Below are 17,782 nucleotides of genomic sequence, written 5' to 3'. Positions count from 1 at the left end.
AGGTCAGCTTCGACCTGCTCTGGTTTCAGGCAGGAGTCAGGTCTTGCCAAGAGACAGCCACCCTGCCCACTACAGGACAAAACATACTTACGCAAAGCCCAAATCTTTAAAACATTCAAGCCATTTTAATCTTACCATCAAGCAGTGAATATTCAGGCCAGAATATAGCTAGACTTCATTAGGACAAACATCAAAATAAAGTTTTAATATATTAGCTTTTTCTAAGCAAGTAAGTATATGAGAGATGGGGGGGGGGGGGGGGGGAGGGGAAGAGTATCTTTTCAGAAAGCACCTCAAGACACACAGGGGTGGGTTTGTAGGCTGATGGTTACCCCAGGTTGTATTACCATACGAAGTCTCCTCTTCAAAAAATAGAAAATACAAGAAGTACTTCCAAAATGTTTCTACTGCTTTCCCACACTTACATTAAAGCATTATTTGTGCAAGCAAGCAAATATAGTAAGATGTCTTCACTTCCCTGATGAGAAAAGTAATTTTTCCTTCCCTCCAAGAAGCGCTGCCATTTACATCATACTGGTAAAGTAAACCAAGAAAGCTGGAAATCAAATCTTACCACTGTGTATTTCCTGATGAAAATCCCTCCTCTCTCATTACTTTCCAAAACTTCCCCTCAAAACACTTGTTTTCTCATTATTGCCTGCACAGTTCTCACCCCTTTGCTCTTTTCCCTCATTCAGAAAGGCCTGATTTCTAGTTCCCTGAAGTTTTCTTCGCCTCTATCTCTCATCAGCTGCAGAGAAGACTCCTTAATACTTGGTTTCAAATACAGCCCACCAAGAAACATCTTTGGGGGGAAGAAAGTATTTGCTGTAGATGGTTGAACAGAAAAATTCCCACCCACTTTACTCTCCACTGCATCTTTTCATCCTACTTTCTGTTCTGGAGAAGCCACACAAGTGACTATTCCCATTTTTTTTCCTCCTTCACCCACTGATCTCCAGATGCTTTTGATACACCACTGACACCCTCTTTGCTCTGCTGCCTACCCTTTTATCCCCTCCAAGTGCTGGGATACTCCTGAACCTCACTGCAGCCTGCTCCTGTCTAGCATATATTTGCACCTGCTGCCTATTTCCACTTCAGGCAAAGCATGAGACATTGTCCCTGTCACCTTCAACCCTGTAATATCACTGCCTTTTCCCTGTATACCACCCAAGGCATGTCCTTTGGCTTCAGAGCTGTAGGCAGCATGGCATCATCTTGGTTCTGGCCCTCTGAAGCTGAGAGTGCTGTCCAGATACACCTTTTGCTTTTAGGTGTTACCTGCTCCCATGTACAAAAGACTCAGGTCATCCAAAGCTGCTTTGGATGGTGCACCCTCCATTTTCAGCCCTTCTCACAATTTAGACAAAATGAATCTAAGCTAGAGTCAAGAATTACAGGAATGTTTAAACTAATACAAAAATTCTGCTGTCATTCTGCCAGTTTTAGGGTTCATTTTTACTAGTTCTTAAATATTTCTTGTATCACAGCTTGGTGAAAGAGCAGTCTGGTCAGCAACACCTGCAACTGAAAACCCGTCTTGTTGTACACTGCTCAGCACTGGTACATTCACAGGACCACATACATGGTCTTGTGTGTATTGATGCAGAATTGAGAAACCTCTGCCAAAAGCCAGGTCTTAAACACCATGTGCTTTTCTAGCAGGACTTGTATCTTTCCACTTTGAACAGGTTGTACTAAGAAGCCAGAGCTTATTCATTGGTCAGTGTCTGAAGGTGACCTATGTGAGGTACTCACTAAGTTGAAAGCAATTAGAATATGAAGATGTAAATTCCACAGAAAAGTCATGTGCCCTCTTCTAATGATGGCCTCACATATCTACAGGCAGAGCCAGAGATAGACAATCTGAAGTGAAGCCCCACTTATCCTCCCACAGGGTTTGGCCTTGGAGTTTCTTTCCTCCCCTCTATGGGCAGAGATATAGCAAGGGAGGGAGGCAGGAAGAGACACAAGCTGGATTTGCAGCCTCTGGGACAAACACATTAGCTGCATTCCAACATGCTTCAGGAGCAGTCTAGGTGTGATATGGACATCTCTGCTGCTGTTTCTCACCTGTCTGTTTCACTAACAAATACATGCAGGGGTTTAATAAAGCTCAACCTTGCACTTTTCTCCAGTAACAGCCTCACGCAGAATCAGTTCAAGAAAGGCAAAATTCATTTTGTCAGTTCAGCTTTCTTTGACATTGGGCTAACAGCTTTCAAATACGGAACATTTACATCAGAGAGTTGGTGGGGGTGGGAGGGAGTGAGATTTACAGAAAACTCACATTATTTTTTTAATGGAAAACCTCATTACTAAGCAGGAACAGCAAATTCTGAAGGATGTTTGTAATTAGGAAGTGTATCTGTAGTATCTGAAATTTCTTCCATTCTTACATACAGCCATATGAATTGTATCTTCCTGTTTTGACTGAAAACCTTCTGAAGTAAGGACTGAGTTAATTATAAACTATTTCATAATACACTCATCAGTCTTTCCCAGAGCAGGAAGAAGGGGAGTTCAGAATCCTCCGTGTAATTCCTTCAATCCCACTCACACCTACTTCAGAAGTGTAAATCCTCACGTTTCTCTGTGACTCAAGCCTGAAATAAAGAAAAACAGGACAAAAACACTTAGTAGCTTTATGTTCTATACTGATAAAAAAATGAATTATAATAATAAGTGCTTTATATACTGATAAAAATGAATTATAATAATAAGTGCTTTATTTGTTCATACTATATTATGTCTTACGTATACTTAGGTCAAGGACATTACTCTTATTCAAGGTCAAATGATTGTAAGATGACAGAAAACACAATGCTTTTACACAACTACAACATAGTCATATATTTCAGGGCTTTTCCTGCCCAGTTAAATAAATCCCATTTAGGCACTACAAGCTCTTCAGTCACTGGATGACGTTCAAAATTTCAGTCAGGACGCTTCCTCACTAAAACTTTTTTTAAACAGGAACACAACCTCGAATGTGCTCTTAAAACACAGCCTTGAGAAATAAAATTTATTGAACATTCATGCTACAAAAAGGAAGCTGAATTGTGTTAGCAGAAGACAAATGCACTCTCAGATATATATATTCCTGTTCAATGCATTCACTAGCTTCCAGTGCTCTTCTACTTATTTTCCCAAACCATGTCAAAACACACAACAAAGGTGCTGGGCAGCAGCAGTGAGTGATGTCTCTGAAACACTCCCAGCACACCTTCACGTTGTGCCCTCTGCTACTCCCCACACACAGACACTGCTGCCCATCTTGGAAACATGGGCTACGGCAGGATGGAGATTGCAGGTCCAACAGCCAACAGGTAAGACCAAGACTTAAACCCCCCCAAGTAAACAGTAAAAAGAGACTCAACATGGTAGCTAAAATTAAGTACAAAACCCTCCATATTTGTACATTACTCATGCAAGTACAGTCTCATGAAAATATGTTCTTCTGCCAGATATTTCTTATTCCTACATTTATTGTTCATTTTTATGCAGCATTATTATACATTATACAGTTTTCTTAATTATATCATGTGCATTTGTATAACCTTGAAAGAAAATCAACAGAAGCAGGGATTCCAGTCTGAAGTCAGGAAGTTTTAAAGTACATGTCTGTAACACTGAACCATGCAGCATGAACTGAAGACACTAAGGCCTGGCAAATTTGTGGAATCCAGGCATTCAACCCTATGAAGGGCATTGGAGATTTTTCCAGTGCTCAGAAAGTCAAACAAAAGCTGACTTTTGCAAAACATTCTGAAAATCCTGCGAAGGATAAAAGAAAGGACACTTTGTCAGCAATAAACTTCTGCTGCATCCAAGACTGCTAAGTGCACCTTTTTTAGAAGTATTTCTTACACAGATGATGGAAACAAGTCCAGAATAACTGCACAGAGCTCAGAGAGCTTTGTCTTTGCAGACTTCTGGTGGTTCAGTTTACACCTGGAGCAGACACAGCATCTGCAAACACAAATTACAAACTTCTCTAATTCTATGTGATTAAATATAATTTACTGTATTCAGTAACCTTACTCAGGAATGTACAGTGCATTAAATTAGTAATGGAAAGAAGATCACTGAACTTCATAATTGGAAAGTCCTACCTTAAAAATGCACAGTCTCGTGTTTTCTAACTTAAATAACTAAAACTGCAAAAACTAAAGATACCCTTGGAAGCCCCTGAGGGGTGGAAATCACACTAGTCTGGACCCCTCTGGCAGTGACATAAACTATGAAAATCCTAATTTGATAGACTAATTGAACGTAGCATCACAAAAAGCATTGCTCAGATCCTTAAGCTTAGCAACTGGATCATTTTTTGAGGACCATGGTGAAATCATGAGCTTCCCCAGTTCAATTAGGCAGGCTCATTATTAGAAGACTTATATATGAAGCAAAGTATGGTCTGTAAATGTTCATGATTCATTCCTCATGTACTTTGTGTTAACTGCAAAGAACATTTCAAAGCCCAGCTGTCACCAATATCTATGATAACTTCTTCAAACACAGAGACACACACCTTGAAATCTGCTGACAGCTGGAGTGAACAAAGAAAGCCAGAAGTTTCAGACAGCTCTGGAAAAAAAAAAAAAAACACTTGAAATGTATGCTTTGTTGCTCAAGAGTTAAAAAAAAAAAAAAAAAAAAAAGAAAAGAAAAAAAAGAGATGGGTTTCAAAACAGAGATGAGCTCTTTAATGAGCAGACTTTGAGGTTCATTCTCAAGCTTGGGTGCACTGAAACCAAAGGGCACCTGGATTTCTTGAACTGGCCCTTAATTCTAACAGCATGTTTCAGGTATTTGCCTCATTTTTCTGCAACCAAACATGCACACACAGATCAACCACATTACATTCCCTTTACTATAATCTCTGCAAAAGAATTTTATTATTTTTAACATTTTCAAAACAATACCATCTTTATTGAAGATGGCCAGATAGAATGCTCGATTTTTTTTATGCAACCGTGTGCCTGTATTTCATGAGGAGATAAGTGCATAATTAAATCAAGATACATGGCTGAGACAGTGAAGAGTAAATTGCCTTCTCTGTGGAAGTTATACTAGCCAAGCAACCAATAGTATGTATCTTCCAATACTTTTATCTATAAGGGGAAAAAAGAAGCTCAAGCCTTGTTTTCAAGAACCTACCAAAGTCATCTGAAACACACATGCCAAACACACAAAGCAAAGAAAAATGCAGGGCCTCCTACCTAGCATTTGGGAAAACATGAGGGAAGAGAGGCAGAGTCAAACCAAGCAAATAAAACACAATGGAAGAAATCAGGCCACTTAAATACATATGCGTCCATGGATCTTCCTACACAGTGCTCACCCAAGACCATGTACCCATGCACATGGGTGTGCACTTGGAAAGGCATGGGATACAGCCACGCCTAAAGAGAGCCATCTACCCATCACACCATTAGCCAGGCAAGATGGTGAAATTCCCCTTTTTCCCTCTTTTTAATGCAAGGAAATCACAGAAAGTAAGGATCCTGCCCACCCCAGGCCTGCAGCTGACAGGCAGCCTTCTGTCAGGGTTATGTGGAATGGCTTCACACACAATGGAGACGGGAGTGCCTGCACAGGGGAACCTCCACCACGGCCCCCCTGCCTTGGCACCACGCTTGACACAGATGTGCCTTCGCACCCTGGGCATGCAGGGCTGCACCTGAAGGGTCAGTCAGGGCAAGGCACATGCCAGGGTTTACAGAATCAGTTCAAGTGCCTGAAAGCAGCAGCTTCAGATGCAGAAAGTCAGTAAATGCCAATTGCTTTTTAACACAATGCTTGCAGAAACACCCACATGCACACACACACTGACACACACAGTGGGGGGAGGTGCAGAGCACCATCTCTGCTTTAAAAACACCGTGAACTAGAGTAAGTCAAAGATCAACTGATTGTGAGGTTTTCCTGGAAATGTAAATACACCTCTAAAAAAATCCATCCTGAGGTTCTTCCCTCTTCCAAAAGCCTGCCTCCACAACCAGAATGTTTCCCAAAAGATTACTTTCCCAGCCATCACTACCACTAATGATCATCTGAATGCTAGAACAGGTGAAATCATATCTCTTAGTCAACAACACAAAGCTGATACGACCCAGAGTTTGGCTGCATTTCTTCCAAGGATATTATCAGAGAAGTGGCAAGTTGAGCCTCAGAATGTTAGAAAAATATGGAACACTTGCTTATAGCTGTTTCAGATCTGTCCAATGCAGCCATGACTTGTTTTTTGTGGGGGCAGGGAGGGAGGTTTTGGGGCTTGCTTTCTTAATAAAGACCATAAATAATGTGACCTGCAGGGACCCCGGGTGAGAAGTCAGTTTGAATCCCCTGTCTCAGCTCACTGTCAAGAAACAAAATAGCATAGAAGGCAAACCCTACAAATCTGAGTCACATCAATACAAAGTGCCATGTGCTGTGACAGTCACCCCCAGTGCCCTATTTCATACTGTGACCCCTATCATCCCCCACTACTATGGAACAGGAGGAGGAACAGCAGCAGCAGGAATCCCTTCAGCCCCCATTACAGAGAAAAAGTAGCATGAAGATAATCTTGTTGTGCCGTCTCCCATAAGAGCAAGGAATCACACACAGAATCACACAGAGAATGTGCTCAGTTGAATGGGAGCCACAAGGATCAGTGAGTCTAACTCCTGGCCCTGCCATATCAAAGAGTTACAGCATGTACCCAACCACTTCTTGAGCTCTGTTAGGCCTGGTGCTGTGACCACTCCCCTGGCCTGTTATGTATGCCCTTGGCTCAGAGTACAGCATAAACCCAGGGCTCAGGATGAATGAGATAGCCCAAGGGCCTACAAGGATGTGGCTACCTAGGGGCTGCCCCAGGCAAAGTGCCAAGAAAACAGGGCTGCAAAAAACTCCTCTCCTGGGCCATAGCTGGGGGACCTAGTTGAGGGCTCTGGGCAAATTTCAGGTTAGAGACAGAGCCAGGTTGAGTGAAAAATAAGAGTGTGGGGGTTTTAGTGAGTCACGGCTGCAGAACCTCTCTCCCACTGAACTGTCTGCATGCGGGTGAGATGAAAGCTGTAATCTGCCCCTCACAGCTGCCACTGTAGGTTGCAAATACCTTCAGGCAGACATCATAAACTTCATTACACCTGGCTAGCCTCAGGTTTTTAGCACAGCATCCCAAAACTTCACCCCCTCCTGCTCCCCACCTCACTTTCAAAGGGGAAAAATACATATATATATTACAAAAACATTTCATTACTTCCAGGCACGCATTCCTGAAGACATGCTGTACCCTAATCTAGCCCTTCAAAGCACAGGGGCCACAGCTGCTGAGAGAGCTGAGGCAGGTACCTAGGGGCTCTGTCTGCCAGCACCTATGTGTGAAACCCAGCCCTGAGACCACCCCACTGGGGCCCTCTCCCCACCCACTCAGGGGCCTCTGTATGCCCTGGCCAGCATTGCTCTGTCCCACTTACTCAGTTCCACTGCTGCAAGAAGACTTCTGTTTCTCCAAGGCTTCTCCATGGGAAGGCTAAAAGGAAGGCATGCATGCCCAGTTGCTCACTGCTTTTAAGTTGGCCTGTTACACAGTTGTAATAAGGGCATACCTTGCATTATCTGTCACTGCATTGCTGGTCACAGTCCTGACTTGCCAATCCAACCTCTTTGGCTGGATTGACAAGAACTTTGCATTATGTAGCTTTTCATCAGAACCAACTTACAGTGGAAAAAGGTGATCTATTTTCCTTTCTCTCATTTTCTTCTTGATAGGAAGGTTTGGGGTTTTTTAAACACATCACAATATACATGGAAACACACATATATTCCTTGAAAATTAACTCTAAAGATGGTCATTAACTGAAACAAGTCTGCCATCTGAAATCTTGTTTAAATTTAGAAAGGACTTTAGAAGAGTATTTTAAATATATCTTCACATGAAAGTCCACCAAGATTTGGTCACTAAATGCAACAGAACAGAAATCCGTGAGTAGAACTCAGGAGATTGCCCAATTCAAATTGAAGACTAGCACCTCCATGTCTAGGGAAGAGTTACACAATCTCCACAACTTACCAGCCAGATATCTGTTGTAGTATTTGCTCTGTTTAAATTTTTTTTATATCTTAGGTATAATCTGAATAACAACTATCAGTGGACAAGGACTTAATAAAGGAAATAATATTTTACCTTTGCTGATGACAGCAAAAGACATCCAACAATGTCTGCACTCTTAAATCTTTATGCGCTCTTAAATGCCTTATTCTGTCAAGTTGTAGTTCAACCATGACTCTGAGCACAGGCCAGTAAAGCATCCCACTTCAAAGTGTTCAGAGAAGGGACCTTGTATATAATTCACATGATTTTATCTTTTGCATTCATTTTTAACCCTTAAAGAAAACATAAGCAAAAAATTAATAATTAAAATAATCTATTTCATTCTTGCAGTTGTCATTCTTTAAAAAAATATTAATTATGTGCACCAAGGAATAAAATGGGCATAGAAACAAAACTACAGTGCATCAGCTTTCAAATTTCCAGACATTATCATTGGTCAGATTTCAAAAAGGAAACAGCTTCCTCTGTTCCACAGCTTCCATTTATCTATAAACTTTCCTTATAGATGTAATTAATTCTGGCAACATTTAGTCCATTACACACAGCCCTCAAAAAAATTAGCAGCTACTCAGAAATAAGCTAAAAAGATGAGCTTAATCACAACCCATTTGGGGAAGAAGAATAAATCTGGCATGTCTTCAACTATCATTCCTATAAAAGATAAAGTATAAAAATCATTAAGATGTCTTGAACTCAGGAAGACACCACCGATTCCAGAAGAAAAAATGAGGTTTGAGTAAAAGCTTTTGCCATAGCCAACCTAATATATGGGGTAGGATTCAACAACACAAAATTAGGAATATACCTTTTGACACTGTTAAGGAGGCTGCCCTGCATAACTCAAAATTTATTATCAATGTTTATTTAGTAGCTCATTTAATATTTGATATCAAATATTCAGTAAAGTCTCAGGATACCTAGACCCCAGCCTTGTGTGCCGTAAACTTAAAAACTAAGAAAATTTAATTTTCTTCCCATCAAAAACCATGACAGTTAAAACAAATTCTCTACAATGCCTCTTTCAATACTTAACATATCAAATTCTTCTTACCCATGTCATCCTGAATCTCACCTTCTGCCATAAGTTTTAAATCTAGAATGGAAATTGCCAGAGATAAAAACTCACAGCTGTCATCTTTGTAAGAGTTTTGTAACTGCTAACACTTGACCAGACACTGTATTATTACCAAAATGGACATTATTTTCATCTTTATTATTTTTCAGCAGAAAAATAGTTAAAATAAAATACCAAATACTAAATACCAAGCATTTCTGTCCCAGAATCCAGCACTACACAGATGAAAGGGACAGTTTATGCTCCTCTGACTCATAGCAAAAGAAATCAAGCATTGCATTCAGATCATGCTTGGAAATTTTCTCTGGTATTATTGCAACAATATATTGCTGTGAAACTCCTTTCCCAACTCTGGCTGGTATTATCTGACAGGAATCTCAGCCATCAGGAAAAAAAAAAAAAAAATCAAAAAAACTCATCAGCTGAAAACAATGTTTTGTGAAAACATAACAGAATCAAAGAGATGATGAAGAAACACATACCCTAAGTGCTCTGATTCCCACCGGTTTTCCTGGCTCCCCAAAACAAGCTGGAGGGTGACCTGGGGAGAACAAAACCCAGGGGATTTAGAGGCAGACATCCCCAGTTTGCAAGAAGCAAAAGGATATCGGGAGGACATCTCCTTCAGATGTGATTTGTGTACCAAGCAGTTTGTTTCATCAAAGGTGGCCTGGGCAGGAGCATTGCTATTTCTGTGGTCCACCAAAACCTCCAGTGCCCACAAATGGAGGGGTGAAGAAATGTTTGCAGTTCTGCGTGGAGCAGGTTAGAAGTCAGCATTGAACATGACTCGGTTTTTGAGTGGGCAGTGCCTTGGCTCCAGCACAGCCAGCAGGTGCATGAGCCCTGTGCTCCCTCTGAGCTGTGGTGCACTCACACTTTGGTGATTCGAGCTGGTATTTCAATCTTAACATTACATAAAAGCACCAGTTTGCTCCAACACGGCTAAACAAGCTCTGAGGCAAGGAGGTCCTGGAGACACAGGTCCTAAGCTCTCCATAAAGCTTTCCTTGCAAAATAGGAAAAGCTATTCCAACCACTAGGGCAGGAACAGCCAGTTCCAAGGCTTTTGCTTATCGGTCAGTTGTTTAGGGGGCAAAGGAGGATAAAGATACAAGGAAGAGGGAGGGGGGGAAAGGGTTTTTTAACAGGCCCAGTGTTAGGTCATCCAGAGTTCAGATTTCAAAAACAATCATCATGGTGCTTTGCCAAGATGACCAATACGTCTGAAGGAGTTGCTTTTGAAATTATTTTAATAAAACAGATTAAAAGCATGTCTATATTCAGTATTAGTGCTGGCTCTTGATATTAAAACCTTATCTCTGCTCTTCCCTTCCTGACCCACCATTAAATAAAATTAACTCCACTTTCTTTCCAATGCCTTATGCTTTCTTGGCAAAGACCAGGCCACAAAGCCTATCAGAAAGAGAATGGAGGAAGGAAGGATGAAACACAGAAGGAGAGCTGTGCCCAAAGCTGATTATTTGAACACAATTTAGCTTTCAGCTAATGCACAGCAGGATTTTTATAATGTCCTTTATCACCTATGAAGCCATTTCCTTATTATTCATTATCATTATACATAACAAGACAAGGAAAGATGTTTCTACACAAAATGGAAAACCATTAGCATAGAATCAAAAATCACAAAGGCTCAATGAATTTTAGAAAAGTAACCAATTCTTGCTTCTGTTCACTAAGGAAAAGTAGTAATACTATATCCCACGAGGTGATCTGTAGCAAAACCACTGAACATCCTGTGCAAAACTACCTCCAAACAGAGCTCCTCTCAGAGGGAAATGAAGAAGGTCCCTTCCAGCCTGCACCCTCCAGTTCTCACTCCTGTGTCACCCATAGCACACATTTATGCTCTCCGTCTGCCCTGTTACATTTTAATACAGGGAAGTCATCTACAAAGAATAAGAGAAAACAGTATAATACACATTTCAACTTTGCTCCTTCCTGGAATCTACTGCTAATGCATTTCAGCAACAAAGCATATCAAAAACATTTAGCTTATTACTATTTTTTCAAATCATGGGTAGTAGAATAATTCTTAGTCAAGAGTCATCAAGATCTTCTATACCATTCATTTCTAATACTGCATAATGGAAAACTTGATTTCACCATCACAGACAAGAAATCTGCGTTAGTAGATAAAGACAACTAACTCATGAAGCCAAGAGTCAAAAATATTTCAGAGGCAAACACAGGTCAACATGACATTTCCTTTATCTGATCTTGGATTCTGCTTGTACATGGCAAAAGGAAAAACATGAGAGAACACTTGTGGTGTCTTACTATTGAAATTGCTTTTGTGTGCACCTGTGAGAAAGCAGAGGCAGATTGCAAACCATTACCTGCCTTTGCCAGTTGAAGGAATTGACTTTGTCGTGAATGGAAGTCTGAAACTACTGCCACAGAGAATGCTAGAAGCTCACTAAGTCAGAGGTATGTGGGAAAGGCAATATGCAAGAAATCAAGTTTTTGGATTTCTACAAAATAACATTTTGAGCTTCAGGGACAAAGCCAAGCTTCTATATACCTATGTCAAAACAAAGACAATTTACCTACACATAAGTAACAACCTCATTGCAAAACCTGGCCATTAAACTTCATCCCTTCTTCTAATCCCCTGTACTATGCACTTTTTTCAACTGACTGTAACTTCTTACTTGACCTGTTTAACCTCACTGTTTAATCTTTCTACTCCCAGACCACTTCTGTTGCTCTCTCGGCTCACAGACAGCCTTCCATTAGAGCTCTTCTTGGCCTGAAGGAATGTTAATTGCTGTACAAATCACCCTGTAAAAGTGAGTATCATGAAAAAGAGTTGAGCAGCAGAAACTCAACCATTAATCAAACATACTCAGCTTTTTCCGTCGTTGAACAAAATATGAAGACAAGTCAAAAACAGAAGTTTTGGTTTCAGGTAGAAAAAAAAAAGGAAAAATATAACACAACTGGGAAAAAGTTGAACAGAGAAAAAAAACAAAGTTCTTTAGACATGAAACAGCACAATGCAAATACACAAGGAAACCACAAACAGAAATCTTGGCACAGATTAAACTCCAGAAAACAGATATGATTTTTTTCAAAAATTCTAAGAGAAGAGGTTTATTTTTCCCTATTGTGCTATTAATCATCTACCCCAGCTCCTTCTTTCATGTATACACTATGAAAAGACCCTTAGTAAAAAAAAAAAATAAGCAAACAAAAAAACCCACACATTTTTATAGTATAGTTCTGGTAACTTCAAATGCCCATCATGAACTTCAGTTAAGCACACTGGGAAGTGGAAAAGAACACTCTTCTGCTCATGCACTCATTGCATGAGCTGTGAGGACAAGCAATACCAGGAACAAGTCACCAAGGAGTCAGGGACAAGACAGCAATGTCAAGAGAACTCATGGAGTCAGCAAACAACAGACAGGCCCACCAAGGTTTCCACAGGAAAAAGCAACAAGAAGTATTAAAGCAGTTTTGGGAGACCCAGTGGTTAGAGGCAAACCTTTTTTAAGCTCAGCTGGAAAAGCATACAGCAGCAGGAGATTACTGGAGCCGCTGCACCAACCTGCTGCAACTGCAACATCATGGCCTCTTCACTGGACTGAATCCTCAGCCTCTGCCTCCACTTCCTCCCACCACAAAAACTTTTCATTAAATGCTCTAGGACCTCGTGGCTTCTCTGCAGTCTGAATGAAAATAATTTGCTCTTTCATTTCTCTCCAGCTACAAATACTGCACCAGATTTTTAGATTGTTTCTGCGTTTGAGGATGAAAAATGTAAGGAGCTCCTATCTGCTTTGGAGATGGTGCGTTTCCTGCTGCAATCCACAAGCTGGAACAGATCAGGGGGCCAGATCTGCAGCTCTGACCTGAGCATGAGGCTCTTACAAAGATACCTGAGACATCCGCATCAGTGAAGAAGCAGAGGGTGAAAGAACATGCTACTAGTGTGGCCTTTCCTATACTCTTAAAAAGAATGATGTTTCAAACAGAAACAAATGTCTAGTCAGTGAAGGAACAATTTCCTAATTCCTCACACGCTTTGAGAAGACTTTATTTTAATAATCTTTTTAACTGCTTAATGGGAACCCAGGATATCTGCTATACTTCAATTCTCTACATTTCCCTTGGTTACAACACCCACCTCCCTGCACAAAACACACTACGCACCCTATTCAGAAGCTGACATATCAGTATTTTGGGTTTAACTTTTTGCCTTTTATTTTCTTCCTTTCTGAAGTCTTAAAATAAATACATCTATCATCTTACTATAAATATAGAAAAGCCCTATAGGTCATATGCTTGCTACCACCTCTGAGTTTTCTAGCAAAGCAATGTGTTATGGTCAGAAGTGTGTCTCCTGCCCAGAAACACGTGGGGCTATCAGAACGAACTCCACAGACCAACTCCCTCTCCTCACTGACAATTCACCCTGATAGTATTTTGCCCCCAGTGGATCAAAACCAGTATGAACTGACCCTCCACAAAAGAAGTAATTTTTATCCTGCTACTGTTTCATCAATCACAGAGTGAGAGAATACAGGTCTATGTCTGCACATGCAAAGGGGGTTTAAATCCCCCTCTCCTACACTGAAGATTTTTATTAGTGTCGTAAAGTCAGAATCTCAGCTAGACTGTTTCTTTCATCACATCACTTGCAGACAATCAGTTGTACCTTATAACAAGCTGCCATAACTTCTCCTTTCAGAATCCATGACTGTCCAGCCTAACCTTGAAGGGGGAAAGTAAAATAAATGACATCTCTCTTAGTGTTTGCCTTCAAACAGAAGGCAAGGACTAGAAACGACTGAGAATTGATGCACGGAGATGTGAAAACAAAAAGTGAGGTATTTCAAACTTCTTCCCAGGTAACTTCATAAGAGACGATTTCAGACTTGAAAGCACTGCCTTGATTAAGCTACCTCCACTAAAAAAAAAATAATAAAAAAAAAATTTAAAAAAATTACTTCAGTCAAATCAAGTGACTGTAGAAACCTCTTTTAAATACCACTGCCTGCAATCTCATAAGATCCCAGGCAAAGTTCCCATAGACTTCAATAAAACATTTGTCTGGGATAAGGAGTGCCAGATTTGGCCCACTTTAATACATTAAGTCTGTGGTAGGTGAAAAACAGAAACATGGAGCAGTTGTGAAACAATCCTCATAGTCAAGGAGATAAGAGAAAACAGCACTCATCCTTCCCCACAATGGGAACACGCAGAGGGTGGATGGAAAAGTTAAAGAGGAGGAGGGAGCAGGAATTTTAGGAAAAAAATTATTTAATATCCTCCCAGTGTGGGCTGGAAAGGATTGTGGTATGCCTGTTAGAGAAACTGGCTGGAGTGTAAGGCTGAGAAAGTGTTCAAGGATGCGTTTGTGTGAGCGTATGTTTGCTTGTGTGTGAGTGTGTTAAGGGTCAGGTCTGTGCAAGTTCACAAAGTTCAGTTAATTCTCCTGCCAACTCTTCCGGGCTTGAGACAAATAGAGATAACCTCGGCTTAACCCAACTTCAAGCAAACATTCCCTTGTCACCCCCACCCTCAATTAGCAACTTTCAATCCAAAGTGCCTAAAAATAAACCATGAAATCACCTCAGTTACAGCTCTAGTAATGCACTTTTCCATAAACTTCGCCATGTCACTGAACTGATTCAAATACCATTTGCTAAAAGACAAATAAATGTATGGGAGGGGTGTTGTGGCTCGACACCCCAGGTTTTTACTCCTGCAGAACAGTTTTTCTACCCCCACAGAAAACAAGGTTCTCCTGACTGATTAGTGTTACCTGCTGCTGTTTTTAAGATAAGCAATGCTAAAATAGTTGGTTGGATTGCTTTTCAAACAAGACGGGTTTCTTGCACAGCAAAACACTGTTATTTAATACACGCATTTCATAATTTCAGGAACTTTTTTTTCCTCTCTGTCCCCCAGCTGGGAACATCCATGCTCATGGCAGTCTCCAATATCAAGACCACCCAGATTCATCTTCGTTTCTCAACTGTCTGCCTCTGCTGCACTGAGATAAAAATCTAGACAGAGCCTTTATTATTATTTTATCCAGAACTTGTCTAAACCTTCACCTGCAAAACACTGACTCACTCTGTCTTTAACCACCTGAAGAATGCAAAGGAAGGTAAATTAACTCATGGGCATAGAAACTCAACAGGCAACAGCATAAACTTGCTAATCAAACAATGAAAGTCGGAGCAACAACAGAAGTTTTTCAAACAGATGAAAACTCAAGTCCTAAAAATAGAAGCCAGAGGAAGCTTGGCTGATCTGTTCCTTTTGCCTTAGTTCTAGTTTATCATCAGATGATAGCTAATAATATTTAATTCATTAGTGTCTCATCAATACCAAATTAATAGCTTTGAATACTAAATAATCACTACCAAACACACCCAATTTTGGGCAAGAGTCTCCTGAGAAAACAAGACATCAGCAAACAGACAACTTTTTCACCTCAGGTCTTTGTAGAGAGGAAAGCTGATGTAAGCTACAACATTCCAAGTCTTGGTAAAAAGCTGGTGAATCTCTAAGTTACCACTTAAAGCTTATCAAATGAACTTAATGCTACAGCACGTTTGATTTTCCCTCATGCTGCTGCATCAGCCCCCACTGCCAAAGCTCTGAGACAAATTGCAACATCTCAGCTTTGAGTGTATTCACACTGGTCAAAGTCACAAAAGATCCTGTTGAGTGTTAGGAAACAGGAAGCAAAAACCACTGCCTTTCATTTGGACAATTAGGTTTCTGTGTCTGGAAAAGTCTTCTGCCTGAGACTATAAGCAGATCACATCTTAATGCCCATCACCTTGCTCAGTAGAATACCTTAGTAGTGGTGGCAACATTCAAAGTTTTCCTGCTTCGAATGGAAGGAAGCCAACAGTGCTATCCCACTAAAAGACATTGCTGGGCATTTTTAAAAAACAGAGGAACCTCTGAAAAACAGGTATTAAAAACCTAAACATGACCATTCAGATTGCAGGAAAACCTTCACCCATCATTTTGACATTTCACACGTAATTGTGATAAGATTATCATACCAGAACGAGCATGTTACATTAGCACACTGGAAGTAAATACTTGAACAATTTTCTTCCAGACCTTAGATGTCATTGAAATTTAGCACGTATTTACCATGTTTTGGATGCTCTAGGAGTCAAAATGCTCAAATATTCACCCTCATAAACTATAACATAGTATTAAAAGGCTAAGGTAAGTACCGTGACTGCATGAAATAGTTCTATAGGCTTATTACAAAAAAATTATTTTGCTGAATTGTCATCAAATAGGGAATTCACACCTGCAACCCCCGTTCCCAGTTCAACTAGGAGGGCAACTGCTCCAGGCTGTGATTATCCCAGTGCCCCAGCTTCAGGAGGAAACCAAACCAAACACATTCAGTAGGGCAAGTCAGGAATTCTCTGGCTCGGTCCTCAGCAGCAGAAATGTAATTTTCTTTTGTGTTATTTGGATTATCATGATGGGCCATCATTTAAAAATCTACTGTAAACCATGTTACAAAAAGCAATTATTAATTGTTATAAGTTGGAATAAGTTGTAATAAGTTAATAATAACAAACTTTGCAGTTTACCCACTGCCATCCACACAATTTCTTTTACAGGTGAAGTTAAGTGCTTCATATCAACACTGGTTTTGCAACCAGATAACCAACACATGATTATTGATTTGTGACACTTGGGGGGGTGGGGGGGGGTGAGAGGAGGAGAAAGACAGACAAGACACTGTTCATTGTTATGCTTTGTCAATCAATGCTTCAATGCTTTTCACCTCTGCAACTCAGTTTTCTTCAGAAAATGGATATGGTTGAAAGTGTTTGGAAAAACAACACCTCCATATGTAAATTACAAATGCTGATTTCTTTCAACAGAAAAGAGACATACTTATACCACCATTTTCTCAAGGAAGTAAGCCCTCAGATGCACAGAGCAAAGCAATGACAAATATTTAGCATACTCTTGCTTGCAACATAGAGTGAGTTGACAAAGACACAATAGGATCTAATTGTAACCCTGAATCCAAAGTAAACTTCAGGAAAAGGTGAATATTGGAGGGTTTAATTATTTTTCTTTTTTTCCACAGTAGTTCCATACTTGGACCCTGTCTCTTTTCTATACATGCTCTCCTTGCATTTAGGATTTTGCATTTTGGAAGGAGAAAATACAACACTGTTCAAAATTATTCTCTGCAATTATTCATTACGATTGCAGGAATAAACAAACACTTTCAACTGATTAGAAAACCTCAGTGAAACCAACTTATCATTTTATTAATTCTTCATTCAGTTAAAGTAAACAAGTAGGCTTCATGTGAGGTTAGCTCCAGGGTTTATTCAAGTCACATCTGACATGAATGTTTTAACCAAATGCATCATGCAGTGATTTTCATGGCCTTCCTCAGGAAAAAAAAAAAAAAAAAAAAAAAAAAAAAAAAAAAAAAAAAAAAAAAAAAGCAACCTCAAAAGATTTGGGAAAGGCAGACTTTTTGTTTTCACAGTCCTGGGAAAAACTTGTGGTTGTCCCACACAGCAATTAACAGGGGGGGGAAAAAAAAAACAAAACAACAA

General features: G+C 40.1%; 1 long non-coding RNA gene across 4 annotated transcripts in view; it reads right to left on the bottom strand.

The window, feature by feature from the left end:
• Nucleotides 1–2,193: 2,193 nt before the first annotated feature.
• Nucleotides 2,194–17,782, bottom strand: part of LOC136293066 (uncharacterized) — a 134,195-nt gene continuing 118,606 nt past the window's right edge. For all 4 annotated transcript variants that reach the window (XR_010722074.1, XR_010722076.1, XR_010722077.1 and 1 more), the window contains 5 exons: nucleotides 9,665–9,723; nucleotides 9,159–9,200; nucleotides 8,180–8,379; nucleotides 4,535–4,590; nucleotides 2,194–2,609 (listed from right to left, as the gene is read on the bottom strand). This is a non-coding gene — a long non-coding RNA (uncharacterized lncRNA). The remainder of the gene's footprint in view (nucleotides 2,610–4,534; nucleotides 4,591–8,179; nucleotides 8,380–9,158; nucleotides 9,201–9,664; nucleotides 9,724–17,782) is intronic.

Source organism: Chamaea fasciata, unplaced genomic scaffold, assembly GCF_029207755.1.
Source record: "Chamaea fasciata isolate MVZ Bird 193981 ecotype frontalis unplaced genomic scaffold, bChaFas1.0.hap1 SCAF_1, whole genome shotgun sequence".
NCBI lineage: Eukaryota > Metazoa > Chordata > Aves > Passeriformes > Sylviidae > Chamaea > Chamaea fasciata.
The sequence above is the reverse complement of the archived record's forward strand: the minus strand, read 5'-3'. Positions and strand labels throughout refer to the sequence as shown.